The sequence below is a fragment of the Phoxinus phoxinus genome (assembly GCF_949152265.1).
Source record: "Phoxinus phoxinus genome assembly, chromosome: 3".
Lineage (NCBI taxonomy): Eukaryota > Metazoa > Chordata > Actinopteri > Cypriniformes > Leuciscidae > Phoxinus > Phoxinus phoxinus.
In genome coordinates this window covers 20046304-20063502 of record NC_136878.1, presented here as the reverse complement: position 1 = coordinate 20063502, position 17199 = coordinate 20046304, and positions in this window count along the sequence as shown.

The following is a 17199-nucleotide window of genomic DNA, read 5'->3' as shown; positions in this document are numbered from 1 at the left end:
GGATGTACAAACTGAATGAGTTAGTGGGCATTTTGTATGGTTGCTCTGAACTTTTGGGATTTTATACAAGTAGACGTTTCCCTGAAGTAGTATGGAAAACGGGGAGATATTTCTATGGCATTATCAAATATATTAAATGCTGTGTATTTCGGTGGCTTTCATCAAAATGTAATTAGTTGCTTTGCCTCTAAAACTAGGCTATTAGCCTTTTTTTGGCTGACATAATGAATCAGTCCTCCTACTTTTCTACTCCTTTCCTCCAATTCACTGCTTCTGGTACGCCACCCCTACTAATCACAGTTAATCAAGTTAATTTTCAAGTTAATTTGTGGAATGTGTTCAAACCAAGTGGCATTTATTTAAAAGATAACGGAACTGCATTTCTAATCTGTTTATAAGTATACAATTTATTTAATAAATTGAGGTTTATGGCAATATGTGGTTTTTATTTAATCTAAGCAAGCTGGTATGCTTTTAGTTTTTTTGTAAGACACTATAAAGGCCATAATGAGCAAGTTATGCAAGTGTTTTGTTTTGTTTTGTTTTAAAAATGTAGATCTGCAATAGACTGGAAGTCGGTACATCATTATACAATTCATAGATTGGGGTCATTCATCTTAAAGCTCCTTATACCATGGTCTGTCTGAATACTCTATTCTGATGGCTGGAAGGTGTGCAATAAAAAAGTTGAATGCACAGGTAGTTTAATCACCGTTCTAATTCGCTGTTTTCATTGAAGCATACACACGCATACGTCACTCTGAGATTGTGCTGCGCGCACAGAAACATTCAGGAGCATAGAAACTTATCAACGCTGCCCCTTGAGTTTTATTAATGAAATAGCTTCGCTACTGAATCGATATATTATATTTCTCAGCAACAAGGGGTAACATCGCTGGTCTTGAAGTAGCCTAATTAAACTCAAAGCTTTGTTGTTAATAGAGAGAGATGCTGAACAGATGAAGGTAATTCACACACTCATCTTTCTCTCTCTCCTCTCTCTCTATAAATGCTATAATTCAATTCAAATAAATTTAATCTTTACGCTTTATCTGATTCAAAGCGAGCAGATTGCTAGATCTAACAAGACCTAACTGACGAAAATAAATGCCATTTTTACCATATTGGACTTTCAAAGATAAATAACAGCTTTAAGTTTTTAATGCTGGCAAATAACCATGGTATAAGTGGGAAAATCCACGGCTAGCTGTGCATTTAACAATTTGAATGAACTCTCTGGACTGCATATTCAGGAATTTTGTTTACACAATCAGGTTTATATCGATTTGTGCCATGGATAGCTGTACATTAAATTATTGACTTAATTATCTTAATGTCTTAATTGTCCCTTACATAATATCTAATTTAAATGAAATATGAAAAACAAATGTCTGTCAGTCAGTTTTGCTAGATCTTAAAGTTATACAAATCTATTCAGAAGTACATTTATATATTCAAACATATAACTGCATATTCAGGAATTTTGTTTACACAATAAGGTTTATAATTAGCCAATATATTTTGATATTTAGATATATATATTTGGATTTACTATATTTTTAGATTTTATATAAGTATTGTCTTGTGTGCAAAACATTGGCTGCATTAAAAATGTATCAGTCTAACACAGGCCATACATTGCCAACACAAGTCATCTCCCTGATTAGCTTTACCACCAACCCTTCAGTACTTTCATTGCATTCAAATGAATTCCTCCACACGTTTAAAGCACAAGCCTCTCCACAAGCCTCACAGATCTGTTTTCCTGAAGCGAAAGCTACTGGCTCCACCATGTGCCTTGTGAAGACTTCACTGTCTCTCTAGAATCACTAATTGGAAAACGCTGCAAGTCAGATCGGCAAACTGTCGTCACATGACCAGAGGGTTTCACTGATAAACAAGAAAATCAACCAATCAAACCACAGCATACTTTGTTTACAACTGCCTCTGTCTATTTGTTAATTAGCTGGGGTGGAAAAAAATGGCAAAATGTATTGATCCACTTTCTTGGATGTCTCAGGAGACAGGGATCTGGTGCTGTCATAAAAGAGGGACTGATATGGCATTAAGTCAGGAATCTGTTGTGTAGTGGTTTGGTGATGTCTGGAAGATTTTGTTTATAAGGCACTCCAGTTACTGTTTGTGTGCCTGTGCATGTGTGTGTACATAACAGAGTGTGAAAGGAGAAAAGGCAGACATCGATTTGTGTCCACTTGACTGCAGATCCCTGCCATCATAAAAACGGTTATGGAGCACCACCTGCACACATTAAAGCAGAAAAACCAATAGCAGCGCTGTGCAGTTTAGTGGAATGGAACATTGTAATAACAGAGCCATTTTGGGGATCATCACTGGTGGTCTAGAAACCTTAAAACTCCAATAGTTTGGTCTGCATCTAAGAGGAAACCTGAGATTAAATTGTTCCTATTATCTTTATTTTTACAGACATGCTCTTCCATGTACACTTATTTAACACAGACACTGCTGTATAATACAGCTTAAATGGATAGTTCATCCAAAAATGAAAGTTTTGGCATTTACTCTCTCATGTCTTTCCAAACCACTTTATTTCTTCTTTATTTCTATTTCTTTTTTATTGTGGAACATGTGTTTTTCTTTATAAATACAGTGGAAGTCAGTGTTAACTTTCTGGTTATTCTTCAAAATAAATGGTTTTGTGTTCCACAAAATAAAGGAAGTCATAGGTTTAGAATGACATATGGGTTAGTAAATAATGACAACATTTTCATTTTGGGAGAAATACCCCTTTAGCCTAAAGTATACCTAATAGCTAATACTATTAGCACTTGCATACAGCTGAAGGCATCGCTAGGGCTATCACCAAGAATCTGGTGATGCAATACGTATCACGACACGGGTTTGGTTATGATACAATATATTGCGATACGGTAAGAAAGGCTATATATATATATATATATATATATATATATATATATATATATATATATATATATATATATATATATATATATATATATATATATATATTGCAATATGTATTGTTTCTTTTAGGAAGAGGATCTAATTTTAGAATAACTGTCATAAAAAACACCACCATATTCAATCAAGATCTGTGAGTGATTTCCTTGTCTTTTCTTTGATTCAAATTAAAAACACGATTCACATTCGATTTACATACGATTTAATCCGATATAAAATTTCATACCATATTGTCCCTCATAACTGGTAGTATAACAAGCCTATATAACAAGCTTATATAGCAAGCTTAATTGTTATATGCTAGTTTAGCATGGCAGAAGAAAATAGGAAAGTTTTGTGTAATCTTTCAAAATACTCCCTGACTGTGCTAATCTTCAGAGTGGACACCTCTGTGAACCCACCACGATTCGTAGTTCCGCAGAGAAAACGATCGTTCAAACGCATGCAAAATCTGAGGTAAAATTAAATGAATTAGTTCCCTTTCGAGGGAACTCACGATGCGTCGATGACGCTTTGGGAACGCTTCTGCGTGATTGCGTCTGAAGCACTTATGTCAACTAGTCCAATGGCGAGAGTGGGCGTCACGGGCGGGTGACGTGACGACCAGGAAAGAATAAAGGACATCCGGTTTAGAACCGCGCTAGCTTTTGTGCCTCAGCAAAGCACTCTGTGTTATACTGTCTGTCTTATTTATTGTTGTCTGTCACTATTTCAGTCTCAAGCATAGATATTATGGCGAACAAACAACCTTAGGTCGTGTGTTCCTTCCTGCCCTCTGTCTCTACGGGTGGGGATACACACGATGTATGTGTTGTTTGTTTGGAACGGAGCATGTTCTGTCAGCGCTCGAGGGTGCTGACGAGCATTGCGAGTTACTATCGTACTCGCTCCGTTCCCGCTTGTCACTCTTTGAGGAGGGTGTTCAGGCTCGCATTCCTCGCAGTATCGGCCCCGTGTTGCAGAGGCAGCACGGAAGTTGGTATTGTGGGGTTTGCAAATGGATCTCGCGGAGGGGTTAGAGACGGGCGCCGCCCTTTCTCTGCCTTTACCCGGGGATCCAGCGCTCTCTCTCTGGGATCGGAAGCCCGCGCCGCGTCGTCTTCCGCCCTGGTTAGAGAGCCCGGCGTTTCAGCAGTCTATCTCTGAGGAGGTAGAGGTGCTGAGCATCGATGCATGTTCACAAGCATAATATATAATATATAATATATATATATATATATATATGAACAGGAGTATGGGGAGCAAACAGCTTTGGATCGCGTGTTCCCTGCACTCGCTTCATTACGAGTGGGGACACACGCTATTCATGTGTTGTTTGTTTGAGAGTGGAGAATGCACGGTCAACTCTAGTAAAAGGGGACTGACAGTGTTCATTCATAAATTCCCGACGTGTAACATTTGCACTATCGAGAATTTAGCTCTGCTCCCGATGGCTTTCTTCTCGAGGGAAGAAAGTCAATAAAGATTATTTGGCTCGGATCTCGCGTTTGCTGAGGCATCGCATAGATTACGAGTCTGCGTAATTTTTATATATAAGCTATATATAAATATATATTCAGCCTTTTATCCAGACTATATTATCTTGTCTGGTTGTTTTTTTGCTGTTTGATTCTGAGGAATTAAATAAGTGGGCTGCATTTAAATTTGCTTATCTGACTTTCATTAGTTAGATTCATGCATAAGTTCAGCATTTCATCCAGACCGTGTAACTTGTCTGGTTGATCTTTTACATTTAATTTTTAGGAATTATATGGTATAATTATGTGCTGAGCATCGAGTTAAGGGAATTTAATATTCTCAATCTACTGTGTGCAATGAGTTGGAGTTTATAACTTCGTAAATGGTGCTGCTGGGCGGAGCACTAGCCATTAACAAACTCCTTGTACCAAGGTCAAGGTCCTGATGCCACTGGTGTCAGATCTCTGAGGGCAACCCCGACCGGGGTGAAGCGGTGTACACCTCAGTATACGGTGCCCGCCCCACCTCGGTGCCCTCAGGAGGCCGTTCTGCCAACCCCGCCACACTTGGTGCCTCGGGGCGCAGCGGTCTCCAGCGAGCACATGGCTCAGTGTCACCACAACACTGTGTCAAACTCGCACCCTCTGAGGGGGGTTCAAAAACAGTCAGTTCGGTCGTTTCCTGCCAGGATGCTTCAGGTCACCGAAGTGGCTGTTACAATAACACCAGAGGCCAGTCTCGAGAGACTGGTACCCTTAGTAGATTTTTCTGACAGAGTGGAAGAATCTGCCGAATATATATCTCCATGGGTCCTGCAGATAATAGAGAGAGGTTACAGAATCTAGTTTCTTTCTCCTCCACCTCGTTACAACGGGGGTGCTACTCGCGTTAGTACATCCCTAGCAGGCTCTGGTAATGGAGCAAGAAGTAGAGTCTCTATTAGCGAAGGGAGCTATAGAGGAGATGTACTCGCCCGACAGAGAATCAGGGTTTTACAGCCGCTACTTTATTGTTCCGAAAAAGGATGGGGGGTTGCGTCCCTTTTTAGATCTCCGTCTGTTGTATCGTGCAGTCATGAAAATCAAGTTAAAGATGCTCACACTCAAACAGATCGTGACTCAAATCAGATCCGAGGACTGGTTTGTCACGATAGATTTAAAAGGCGCTTACTTCCATCCTTCCTCAACAAAGGAAGTTCCTGTGGTTTTCTTTTGGGGGCAAAGAATACCATTATCGGGTGCTTTCATTCGGTCTAGCTCTATCACCCCGCATGTTCACGAAGTGCGTATATGCAGCTCTGGCCGCGCCAGGCTGCAGGGCTATGCATTCTGAACTACATCGATGACTGGCTGATTCTGGCGGAATCAGAGCAGTTAGCGGTTTGGCATCAAGATGTCGTCCTCGCTCAGATGAAGAAATTGGGGTTGAGACTCAATGCCAAGAAGAGTGTGCTTTCTCCATTACAGAGAACCACTTTCCTTGGTTTGGTATGGGATTCAGTCACGATGCGAGCCACACTATCACCCGTTCGTGTAGCTGCCATCCTCACAGCCACAAAAGAGTTGAAGCTAGACCAGTCACGCACTGTGAAACAGTTCGAGAAATTGTTGGGCCTCATGGCAGCAGCGTCCAATGTGATACCCTTTGGCCTGCTGTACATGAGACCCTTGCAGTGGTGGCTCAGAACCAGAGGGTTCTCCCCGAGGGGAAACCCACTTCGTACGATCAAGATTACGCGGCGGTGTCTCCGCGCCTTGGTTATATGGAGGAAATACTGGTTCCTATCTCACATGAGCAGTCACGCATTATGAAACAGTTCGAGAAACTGTTGGGCCTCATGGTAGCAGCGTCCAATGTGAGACCCTTTGGCCTACTGTACATGAGACCCTTGCAGTGGTGTCTCAGAACTAGAGGGTTCTCCCCGAAGGGAAACTTACATAAATATGTAGGAGCAGACATCCTGTTGAGGCAGGGGCTGAGGCCCGGGGAATGGAGGCTCCACACTGAGGTGGTGGTGCACATTTGGGGGGTTTATGACCAGGCAGAAGTGGATCTCTTCGCGTCTCAGGATACAACGCATGGTCCACTTTGGTTTTCCCTCACACACCCAGCTCCCTTGGGGCTAGACGTTGTGGTATGGACATGGCCGAGGCTACGTCTGTACATCTTTCCCCGATTACTCTGCTCCCAGGAGTTCTGGACCCGGACCCGGTGTCTCTCCTCGACGGCTCTCCCTTGGAGATTTTAGTCAGGAGGGACCTTCGGTCTCAAGTGGATTGGGTGATCTTTCACCCAGCCCAGAGATTTGGATCCTGTGGGTTTGGCCTCTGAGGGGGCCCAACTCATTGACTTTGGTCTCTCAACTGAGGTTTTGGAGCTCACATTCGTAAGGTTTTGCAACTTCGACCTGGGCGCTTCCCCAGGTTCTCAAATGCTCTTGTCTTAGTTGTGCAGTATTCACACAGACAGGTTCTGTTTCGCATGGCGTGTTTGGTATTCTCGTTCCCAAAGCGTCATCGACGCATCGGGAGTTCCCTCGAAAGGGAACGTCTCAGGTTACGACTGTAACCCTAGTTCCCTGAGAAGGGAACGAGACGATGCGTCACTTTGCTATACTTCCTACATCCCTGTGATCGATTTGCTTCGGCCCTTTTCGAAGCTAGCGCGGTTCTAAACCGGATGTCCTTTATCCTTTCCTGGTCGTCACGTCACCCGCCCGTGATGCCCACTCTCGCCATTGGACTAGTTGACATAAGTGCTTCAGACACAATCACGCAGAAGAGTACCCAAAGCGTCATCGACGCATCGTCTCGTTCCCTTCTCAGGAAACTAGGGTTACAGTCGTAACCTGAGACGTTTCCCGCTCCAGATATAGACTTTTCAAAACAATATATTAATTTTAAAATGTAATATTAACATGACAGTAATTTAGTAACGTAGCCTTTGTAAAAATATAAAGCAAATAATAATAAAAAAAATGATAGAAAAAGGTAAACAACTAGTTCTGAGTCTACTAGCACATCTCACACATCCCTAATATAAATGTCCCTCAACCCCCTTACACAAGCACTCGTCAACCATTGTTGTTCTAAATATATAGCTATTCATTTGTAAATGTTGACAGATTTCTTTTTTCTTTTTTTTGGTGAACTATCCCTTATGAACACTCATGTTCCTGGTCATGCATGAATGTATGTTTCTGTGTTGGCTGTTCGTATTAATACAGTTTTCTAAGGCCACACATCACTGGGTCTCTCAGTTACTTCAGTAAAATGATGCAGGTTTCGGTGAACCCGTTCACCCTCCACAGAATGAGAACTCTCTCATTCTGACAATCCCTCTCCCCAGTGACATCATCGCTCTGAGTCTAGCCTCGGATCAGTGACGTGCCAGCAGGCAGCCCTTTAAAACCAGTAAGCATTACTGTAAACTATGTCAGAGTTTACACACTGAGATCAATTTATCTAATATAATGCACTGGTATGTGTATCAAGGTTTTATTCTGAAGTAGGGCTGCATGTTTTTGAAGAAAAATGCATTATGTGATACGATAATGCTTTTAGTGTGTAGAATCAATTTAAATGACATTTAAATATATTTAAAAATGGTAAATGATATAACCAACATACATGTTTCACGTTCTTTCTGGGATTAGAATGCCTTCTGAAAGTGAACAGCAGTGTTTTTTCTGTAGCATTACATAAAAATTTAATTCATTTTAACATCAGTGTAAAGTAAACCAGAGGTACTCAAACTGTTTCTGGAGCCTCTCCGCACTGCACATTTTGGATGTCTCAGCTCAGGTCATGCAGTTTTACTAATTAGCCAATGAGTTGATCCACAGCTGATCAGCTACCTTTAATTAGTGCTGGGGAGGCTCCTGGAAAAGTTTGACCCCCCCCAAAAAAATAAAAATAAAATAATCAAAAATAAACATTCAAATACCACCCTAACTCTTTTCCCAGCTCAGCTTGGTTGTTTATAGGCCCTGTGTTAAGTACCTGGTATTAAGATGCGTTTTGGTCGATCGGATCACAAGTGGATGATGCTAAATACAGGGGTAAACGGGGTCTAAAACGCTTTGAGGTTGTCCACTTTCGAACATTTTTATATAGTCGAAAATGGATTCGACTAGATTGCTTTCATAGTGTAAACGCTCATGTGATTGAATGCGTTCAAACAGCCACAAAAGACCGCCTGCTCTCCGCATACTGACCTAATGCGTTAACATTATGGGAAGTGCGCTAGCCAGACGGGAATTAAACTTTGTCGACTGAAGACCCAAGTTTGGTTTGAAGATGAAAAACACAATGTTCTCTCTCACTATTCGTGGTTTAGGTTTGGCGTGGTCTTGAGGCTGTCAGAGCAGAAACGAAAGCTGCTGCTCTCCGTGTGTTTTTCCGTAATCTCCGGAAGAGTTCATATGTAAATTGCACAAGCTTATTTTGTCCATGAGATCTAAATATCTGAAAAAGCCCATACATTTACTCACTCATAGACCCTCTCCTCAAAGAAATCTGGACAGAAGTGGTTGAAAGTGGATAAAAGAGAGGGATTAAAACACCATTTGTAAACGGGACTGTCTCCCTCGTCTACTTGCGATCCGATCGACCAAAACGCAGGTGTAAACAGGGCCCCCTGGGATTTTTGTGTGAAAAATAAACCATTAAATGCCACTTTCTGGAGAGTTTTGTGCAAAGAAATGGAGAAATTGAGTCTTACATGATATGTGAAAAACTGCAAGGTTAAGAGCATATACTTTGCATTGTTGTTGTATCAACAGGTATTAGGACATTTAGCCTACTCTGCGTCATTTCACATCAAGGTATGCACAAGTCACAAAAATAAAATCTATCCTTGTGGAAAGGTTGCTTGGTAGCTAAAAGTAGGTCTAGCAAGTCTTCACAAGATCAAACACAAATATGCTGACTGAATAGATTGCTAGTTTATTTTTGAGTAGCCAGCTAGCAGTTCTCTTGGCAGTTTGCTGATAATCCAGTGTCTGAAGTAAAATGCTCAAAACATCTCCTGAGAAAAATCACATGGTCAACCTAGTCTTGGTTATTTAATTTTGGTGTAGTCTTATTTTCTTTACCTTGTCATTCAAGGCCAGGGCACTTTTTGTACATTTCTGGAACTTTTGCGCGGTTCCACATCCCGCGCAACTAAGGATCTCCCAGGAACATTCATTATATATTGCTGCGTATTTATCCGTGTCACCTAGATGCGCATGCGCGAGCGGTGCACGATCATGGTCGACTGATAACGAGGTTAAGCAGCTGAACAAGAATACGGCCGTGTTCCGAATTTTCTCCTCTCAGCTCCGCCGAGACAAAATAGTCATGCCATTTCAAAAATCTTTCATTTATTGTCAGAAATATGATTTCAGAAGCATCACTGTCATCACATTTTATGTGAAATAATTTCCAGTAGGTAACTGACTGCAAACAGGCACATCAGGAGTCAAACGAGCAGGCTTATGTGCCGGGGCTGAGCCCCGGAGAGCCCCGGCCCAATTTAACCACTGGGCTTAAGTTAGGTTTACTTAACAGCAGCATTCAAGTAAGAAATAAAACCGAAATTGATTGAATAATCAAATGTACAAAACAAATACAACACTGCTTAGTCTTCACTCTATGAATTAAATATAAACTGATTCTTATTAAAGCTACAAAAGTTATTTACTCAGTATAGTGAGTGATTTTTCTGTCTTTTGTTGTTTACTATTAAGGACACAGACAGCAACTGGTATTAGGCTGCTGTCATTTTAAGAGCTGCACGGATCCAATATACTGATGTGTTTACTTTCTCAACCATATGTGTTTACATGAATATTAGCAAAGGCATTTTTACACTTATGTATATTTGGTCATATAAGCTGCAGTAAGAGAACTGATTTCTAGATTGCATGCTGTCTGAGAGGCAGCTTTCCCTGCGCGCAAGTACCACATTGAGTTCTTTTTGCGGCTTATTGTGCTAAATAACTCTTTTTAACATTAAGCATGTCACACGTATGTAACAGTCGTGTCCATTCTATTTTCTGCTATCTGCGCCAACCTAAATCTTTGACTTTTCATATCTTTTTGAAGTGTAAAAATCATTCAAGCCGTTGCAAAATGCAATATAAACATTTGCGATATTTCAATAATTTCGATATATCTTGCAGCCATAATCTGAAGCGATCATTGTTTTAAATGCAAAATCCTAAATTATTATCCAGTGTCACATAATAATAATAATAATAATAAGGCCCTAGGATAGCAAGAGCATTGATCCACAAGATAGAACATGGTTATAATTTATGCATTCTCAACAAAGGTAATTGACAACATTTGGTAATTAATAGGAAATTCAGCAATGTAATCTATCCCAGAAATGTGGGATACAGCGAAGAAGACAAATGAAATTATAACATTGAATCTGAATGGGAGGAAAGTCTCAACGCATTGAAGACTGCCATCATCTCAAGTTGTGCTTGCAAAATCGGTTCTGGTCTTTCTGCTTGCTCATCCGCATTTTCAGAATCTGTCTCGGGCTCAAACTGATACAGTAATACTGACATCATTATTAACTGTGTTAACTTTAAAATCCTTGGTAGCTGAAGCTCGTGATTATGGTAAGGGTCTTTAAATTTCGGACATTTTTTGAACATTAAAGCATGTCAACCTATTCTTTTACACCCAATAACAAAATAATGAACTTTTAAAATAGCTTCATATGATCACTTTAAGAAACTTGGCACACCAATTCATAGGAAGTTACATGGAGGACACTGGTTAGATTTTATTATTAGATATTCATATTAGATGTTATGGTTGTGGACAGGTTAGCTTTATCTTTGCATTTACTTGTACTACCATTTAAAATGCAAAGTAGGGTAAACATCGCTTTGGGATTTGTTGTTAATCTACAATGTTCTGAATGATACTATAGACTACAGCTAAACTGCATGTCAAATTTTAAGATTAGGTTGGTTGGCAACAGCAAAGACAATCGTCCGCACCAATCCTCATTCAAGTGAGAAAAATACATATTTTATACTATTTTGTATTGATTACATGGTATATAGCATATGCACATTATATTTATACCACACAAACATACTTCAAACTGTTTTACAGCAATAATACTGAATTGTATTATAAAAGTTTGCAGTCATATTAAAATTTGAGGCTTCTGAATTGAGTTTTTAGTCTTAAAAACTTAGTCGGACATTGTTGAAATATCTTTTAAAACTTCACATGTTCTCAGCTCAGGACAAAAATATGAGAAGCAAAAGTGTTTTATTCAAGTAAAGTTTATCATTTGATCTGTATTTTATATGCAGTGCAATTAAGATATGTATGAATGTATGTATTATGTACAGTTCATGTACATGCGCATGTACAGTACACGTATGTATGTACAGTATGTATTTTATGTATGTATACATCTATACTATGTATGTATATGTATGTATAAACATTTTCATCAGAAAGTAGGATAGAACTGGTTACTGGAATTTGATAGTCTCCATATAGGTTTATAAGAAGGTTTCTTGCTAAACAGTTTATGCTTGGTTTCCTGTTCTGAGGAGGAAAAAAGAAAGAGCAGGCAAAGTTGGAAAAGTTTTCAGTTTCCTCTGTAGCGCTGCACATTAGATGGAAGAGGGGAGGGGAGGGGGGGGGGGGGCACAAGCAAAGAAACGAGAGAGGGAGAGAGCGAGCAGAGGGAAGAGGAGCGAGCGTGTGTGTGTGTGATGAGAGAGGCATTTTGTGGCATCTGCTTTTGTCCGGTTCTCTCACTAGATGCTGCTAGCTTTCCCCTTTTGCTCTGCTTGCCGAGCTGAATTCTTTTAATCCGTATCCGTATGGTGGACAGTCAGACACACTGTTCCGGTGTCCTAAAATTTCAGCATTTTAACTCATTCAACCCAAAGTTCTTACCTTTAGAATATTTCGCGTATTTCTCTTCAGTATCGCATTGTGAATGAGTTGGGAAAAATAGAAGTTAAACCTCTATATAACCCTCAATCCATTTTAGTCATTCTTGATCTGTATGTTTTGACAACCAACCTTTACATCAGAGAAGAAGAGAAGCTCAAGAGTAAATGTATTTTTAACGGATAGACGATGAAGTGTCTGTATAGCACTCCCCTAATGGTCTCGGAGAGCATTACCTGGTGCTGTGAAATATTGGCATAAGAGAGATGGAGGGGGGAGATTTTGTAGGGCAATCTCTGTCAGTAGTCTTTCTCTCCACCTTTTGGTGTAAAGGGGGAACGGTTCTGGAGAATGAGTGACTAGAATAATGAGCTTTGTACCCACCCACACATATCTCTTTCTCTGTCAGTGGCAAAAAGAAAAAAATTCCCTATGCATATCTTCATCTTAGATTGTTAACATATATTGATCTAAACACCCTTAAGATAACATACATTTACTTCTACAAGCAAAATTGTGTATGGTATTAAGAATTCTTTTCACAGAATATATTATGGTTTGATATTTTCACTAGAAAATAAAACTGATTAGTTTAGCAAGTTTCTTCCTCATTCCTGTCACTTCAGATCTCAAATACTTCATCTGTACTTTCCCACTTTTTATTCTGAGAATTTCTCTTAAAATGTGAACATGTTCCGCTGGTTTCTACCAGACAGCACTGAGAAGGAAGAACATCATTGCTGTTTAAAGGCATTATAGCTACAGTACGTGACAGAGGACATACGGTAAATGCTTACACCAGCAAATGACATGGCAGTTGAACGACATTCGTTGTTTCACCTTTTAGTCATAAAGCACTTCTGATATCAGTGGAAAAAGTTTTAAGTTTTGGTAAATTTTCCCTATGTACAAAAACACGACAGTATAAAAAAAACTGTTTAAAACATTTGGGTACTGTAAGATTTTTTTTTTATCTTTTGGAAAGAAGTTTTTTATGTTCACCAAGGCTACATTTATTTGGTAAAAAATACAGAAAAACAGTAACATTCTAAAATATGATTACAATTTAATATTAATTAAAAGGTTAATACATTTTGAAATGTATTTTGTTTCTGTGATGGCAAAGCTGAATTTCCATCACCATTACGCCATCTTCAGTGTCACATGATCCTTCTGACTGAAATCATTCTAATATGCTAATTTGCTGCTCAAGACACAATATTTTCAATGTTGAAAACAGTTGTGCGGCTTAATATGTTTGTGGAAACTATGATGCCTTTTTTTAAAGAAGTTTGAACAGGAGTGCAATATAATAGTAGCTTGTAAAAAATATCAGTATGTTTTAAGATTTATACATATTTTCACAAAAATTAAGAGTCTTTAAATGGTATAAATATGAATTCTAAATAAATTTGACATTTAAGTAGCTAATTCATTTATTAGTATGAACTTTTAAAGCTTACAACTACACTAAAACTAGAACAAATACTTTTGGCACTAACTAAACTCATTTAAATGCATCTCATTTAAGCCATTCAAATATCTACAGTATATTATAGATGGAGCCACTGTTCTGGTCTATCTTTACTACTGTCCAATTTAATGAAACTTAATTGCAGAACTGCTGTTCTAAACCAGGACAAAGGAACTAAAAATGGTTACATGGATTTGCCTGACCACTTCTGTTATTCTATGAGTGAAGGAAAACAGGGGAGTTATTCTATCCTATGTTAATCTGGTAGATTGAGTAAATCTCACAGCCATCTGGACCTCTGAGTACAGCCACAATGGTCTCTCTCGCACACTGCTTCTCTCTCTCTCTCTCTCTCTCTCTCTCTCTCTCTCTCTCTCTCTCTCTCTCTCTCTCTCTCTCTCTCTCTCTCTCTCTCTCTCTCTCTCTCTCTCCTTCTCCCTCTCTCCCTCTCTCTCTCTCTCTCTCTCTCTCTGTATGATGTAATATTCTTAGATAAGCTGAGCTCACATCACTTCCTCTTTTGCAGCTGTTCTCATAAGAGTAATTCTCTAACACTAATAACGAGATTATAACGTTCACTGCTTCTGATCTTCCAATTGAGGGCCCATGGCTCGACATTATGCGATGATCACGTCTCCATTACGACCCTTCTATGTGCAATATGACCAGTTCAGTTCAACCGGCATTGGATCTGTTTGCAATATATAAACTTGAAAATAAGGACCAATTAAAATCTTACTCTAAAATCCATCTCTGAAGTTAACTCTGATGATGCTGGGAACTCACATAAGATTTCAGTGGAACTGGGGCAAAGTGAAACATCAGGCTAGCACAATGACAAAAGTATACATATGCATTCATAGAATTTCAACAAATATAACTTTTTATTTTTCAGAATAAATTATTTTAAGTGATTTAATACAGTTTTCAGCATGTTCTGTTGTAACTGTTGAATGTTACAGAGTTGTAGCTATCATGAATATTGGGGTTGAATGTTTAAAGGTTAAAGGTCAGTGGCTAAATGTCTAATAGCAACCTAAAGTAGCAAAAAACAACAACATTATTACAAATTTTAAATATAAATCTTGATAAAATAAGTGTATCCATAACATGTTAATAATTTATTTTGATAAACGATAATTTGATAATTTTTTTATTATGTGTAATCCATCTAAATGTAATGTGATTAATTGGGATATATAGGAAATTAATTAGGAAATTGATTGATATTCAGATGAAAAATCATAATTTGAATATTGTTTCATACTTTTAAGGGTTAGTTCACCCAAAATGTTTTATTCTGTCAGTAATTACTCAACCTTCATGTTGTTCCAACCCCGTAAGACTTTCGTTCATCTTCGGAACACAAATTAAGATATTTTTGATGAAATCTGAGAGCGGTCTCACTCCTGCATAGATTAGACTTCTAGGCAATTTCATTCTGCCGGTCCAGAAAAGTTAGTAAAAACATTGTTAAAATAGTCCAAGTGACTAAAGTTGCTCAACCTTAAGTTTATCAAGCGACAATAATACTTTTTGTGTGCAAAACCCCCCAAAAATAACGACTTTATTCAATTAATTTTCCTCCATATGGGTCTCTGAGTGAGTTCACGAGAGTGCCACGACGCATGCACGAGAACTGAGATGATGACGCTCACGATCATTTGATGGGAAAGTGTGAAAGGTAAGCCATTCATTTTCTCGTTGGTTTCTCGCGATTCGGACATCCAGGAAATGCACACTTTAGAAGCATTTAAAACATTACATCGAGACCCATCTGCGTCATCTTCTCAGTTCTAGGGCACGCGTCGTGGCGCTCTCGTGAACTCATGTCAGAGGCCCACACAGAAGAACATGAATAGTTGAATAAAGTCGCTATCTAAAAAAAAAAATGTTTAAACACAATTTTTTTAGTTCCGAAGAGGAACGAAAGTCTTACGGGATTGGAACAACATGAGGGTGAGTAATTACCGACAAACTTTTTATTTTTGGGTGAACTAACCCTTTAAGTTCAGTATCCATGTTATTGGAAATAATATCAGTAGTAAGTCATGGGGAGAGAGAAGTGGCACAATTCTCTGAGAATAAGCTGACTGTATATGGTCTCATTTAGTGTGTATTTTGTGTTCAATAATATGTTCCTAAATGTCCTTACCGGTAATTATTTTCTCAAAAAATTCTCATTTTATAAATAGTATAGAATGAAAATCAACTTATGTTATTTCCATTTGTATATAAATAAAAATAAATAAAAATATTTAATGTATACATTTAATGTGTTATTATTAATATAATTCCAATATCATTATAGTTACTGTAAAGAAAGTGGAATCCTTCAAAACAGCAGCAATAATAATGGTAAAATATTCTGATTAATTGACCTACTTAAGTAAGAGCCCATCAAACAGTGAAGGTTATGTCTGTCAGGATCACAGTGAGAAGTGGAGACTTAATAATTTATGAATTGGGATGTGCCTTTTTCTCTTCTCTGTTTGGGGGGGTCCAAGTAAATATCTGAGTTATCAATATTTCATGAGCTCTCTATTGCTCCACTTCAGCTTCTGTGAGGAGAAGACTTGCAACAAGCTCCATCTACTACGAATCCTAAAAAAACAACTGAAACTTTACACTTTTTCGCCTTCCATTTCCACGCTACTTCTTCATTTGGGTTTCTTTTTTGCTTCCTTTTCCTCCTTCCTCTGTGGTATATTCTCGCTTGAGTCTCATTCTCGTTCATGACACCCCCCCCTCGCAAAAGTAAATGGTAAAGTACAAAATAGCTTCCGTTAGTCCTTATCAGAAGAGTCGCTGCAGCATACGAGCAGCTCCATTCCACTGCTTAACAGAATGATGACACACTCTGGTTGATGGGAATAAGGCTGTGCAGCAATGATGAGGTCATTCTCACATGCTTTCTCAGTGATGATGAGCCAACATGTGATCATCACACTGCTAGCTGAGCTCGTAAAACAGGCTCTTTAGCCAGGTCAGAAACCGTGTCAGGTCTTTTCCTTTCTAGCATTCCCTATATATATTTGAATGAGAAGTAGTTCACAAATTCACTTAAAGGGATAGTTCATACAAAAATGAAATCCTTTCATTATTTACTCACCTTCATGTCATTCCAAACCTGCATTACTCTCTTTCTTCTGTTGAACATAAAAAGAGATATTTTGAGAAACGCTTGTTTTTTAGTTTTCACACAATCTAAGTCAATTGTCACGAAATTGTTTGGGTTACCAACATTCTTCAAAATATCTTCTTTTGTGTAATTTAGAATAAAGAAAGTCATACAGGTTTGAAACAACAGGAGGGTGAATAAATGGCGCAAATGTCACTTTTTGGGTGAATTATCCCTTTTAATAGCCTATGCATTGACGTAAC